Source organism: Nicotiana sylvestris, chromosome 4, assembly GCF_000393655.2.
Source record: "Nicotiana sylvestris chromosome 4, ASM39365v2, whole genome shotgun sequence".
In the NCBI taxonomy this organism is placed as follows: Eukaryota; Viridiplantae; Streptophyta; class Magnoliopsida; order Solanales; family Solanaceae; genus Nicotiana; species Nicotiana sylvestris.
In genome coordinates this window covers 93,019,819-93,022,694 of record NC_091060.1, presented here as the reverse complement: position 1 = coordinate 93,022,694, position 2,876 = coordinate 93,019,819, and positions in this window count along the sequence as shown.

Below are 2,876 nucleotides of genomic sequence, written 5' to 3'. Positions count from 1 at the left end.
GACAACGCCGACGGAAACGTCAGAGATATGGCACCTCCTGTCCCTGAGGCTGCACTATATGACTGGGCACAACCCACAGCTGACAATTTGGCCACTGCTATTGTTGTGCCCGCGATACAAGCTGAATCTTTCCAGATCACGAACAACATGTTGCACTTGTTGCAAAACAAGGGACTATTTTCTGGGACACCAGCCGAAGATCCTCAGCAGCACTTGAAGAACTTCCTGTCGATTTGCAAAACTCAAAGGCAACCCAACGTAACTCCGGAAGCAATCATGTTGCTATTATTTCCATTCTCGGTGACAGGAGCTGCTCAAGTCTGGCTAAACTCACTCCCCATAAACTCTATAGAAACTTGGGATGAGTTAGTCAAGCAATTTCATATCAAGTTCCACCCGCCCAACAAAACAGCTCAACAAATTGATGAGATCGTGAGTTTTAAACAGAAACCAATAGAGATACTGCATGATACATGGAGCCAGTTTAAAGGAATGTTGGTTATATGTCCACACCATGGTATTCCAGATCAGATGTTGGGACAATGATTTTACATGGGACTGTCAGATAGCATGAAGAATATTGTAGATGCCTCAGTTGGTGGGGGCATTTTTGAGCAAAATTTGGAGAGAAGGTCAAAGTGTGCTTGACAAATGGCTCAAAATTCGGGGTGGACAACGAGGAATGCACCCATCACTCCAGTGGTGCACTCAGTGCCTTTTGACCCATCAAATTTTATGGCTGAAAATGTGGCGACGCTCTTGACACAAATGAGCATACTCACCAAAAAGATGGAGGAATCAGGGCAGAAACAACAAGTGCACATTGTAGATACTACTAATGGGGGCTTGTGCACATCTTGCATCAGTCAGCCAATGGGTAATCCTTGGAATGCAGAACATGATCATCATCAGCAGCACCCTGAAGACATGAACTATGTGTCAAACTATGGAGGCCAGAGACAGGGCAATCAGAACTGGGGTTAGCAAACTCAGCAGCCATACAGACCACCTCAGCCACAGTACAACGCTGGAAACATGGGAGGTATGAGACCCCCCAACAATATGGCACCTTATCCAAGGTCACAGGGGTACAACAATCAACAGCAAGGGTATCCCCCACCTCAGCAACAGCAGGGTGGAAGGCAAGAAGAAGGGTTCACTAGACTTGAAGCAATGATGCAGCAGGTTATTGGATCCAATGCAAAAGTAAATGAAAGAGTACATGCACATGACGCAGCGATCAAAAATATTAAAGTGCAATTGGGCCAAATTTCAATGTCTTTGAACATTCGTCCTCAGGGGATGCTACCTGCAGATACCCAAATCAATCCTAAAGATCAGGGCCCAAAGCAGCTGATGGCGGTGAGTCTCCGTAATGGCAGGGATCTTGATGTAGAGAAGGAGAGAGCTCGTGACAATATACAGGTTGAGACACTCATTCAGGTACCCATTGAGCTAGATGATTCCACAAGGCTGGCAGATGTGACAATCCAGCCTGCTTAGGAAGAAAAGAATACTCAGCAGTAGACCGAGAAAGTTGCTGAAGTAGTTGAAGAGCCGGTAGTAGAGATAGTAGCTGAGAAAGAAAAGTCCCAAGTGATTGGGAAGAAAAAACCTCCCGCTCCATTTCCACAGAGGTTGGCCAAGCATCAAAAGGAGGAGCAGTACAAAAAGTTCTTTGAGATGCTCAAGCAAATTCAGGTTAATATTCCATTGATTGAAGCTTTAAAGGAGATGCCTGGATACGCAAAAATGATGAAAGACTTAATGTCCCGGAAATTTGACTTCCAAGACTTGGCCACGGTGACACTTACTCAGACGTGCAGTGCAGTGGTAACTAGACCTGTTGCTAAAAAGCTCTCTGATCTAGGGAGTTTTACTATTCCATGCACTATTGGAAACTTTGCTTTTGCGAAAGCACTCTGTGATTTAGGGGCCAGCATTAATCTTATGCCCCTGGTCATTTACAAAAGGTTGGGCATTGGGAGAGCTAGACACACCTCTATGTTGTTGCAGCTGGCTGACAGGACTGTGAAGCGTCCATTTGGGATCCTTGATGATGTACTTATTCAGGTGGGGAAATTCGTGTTCCCTGCAGATTTTGTGATATTGGATTGCAAAGTGGATAAAGAAATTCCTATCATCTTAGGAAGACCATTCTTGGCCACAGGGAGAGCTCTTATTGATTGTGAGACCGGGGAACTTAAGATGAGGCTCAATGACGAAGAGATTATATTCAATGTGCAAAAATCTATGAGGCGACCAAGTGAGTTCGCCAATTACTCTCTTATTGATGCCATGGATGTAATCGTACAGTCTGATGATGAAGTGTTGACGGTTGAGGATCCCCTCGCTGCATGTTTGACGAATTTGGAGGAAGTGAATGGTGAGGAATTGGCGGAATGGGTGTTGGCACTGGAAGGTAGAGGGTCTTGGGAAAGAAATCTAGAGTTTGAGCCCCTACACTTAGAAAAGAGTGAGACTCCTCCAGCTAAGCCATCCATTAAAGAACCACTGAAGCTGGAACTACAGCCATTGCTAGCCCACCTCAGGTATGAATTTCTGGACCTGACTCCACTCTACCTGTTATTATCTCATCTGGTTTGTTAGATGTGCAGGTCCAACAGCTTCTACAGGTATTGAAGGAGTGCAAAACTTCCATTGGGTGGACCATGGCAGACATCAAGGGGATCAACCCCGCTTACTGCATGCATAATATTCTACTGGAAGAGGGACACAAACCTTCCAGGGAACATCAGAGGAGGATGAACCCAAATATGAAGGAAGTGGTGAAGAATGAGGTGATAAAGTGGCTAGATGCGGGAATTAGTTTCCCAATCTCTGACAACAGCTGGGTTAGCCCAGTTCAATGTGTG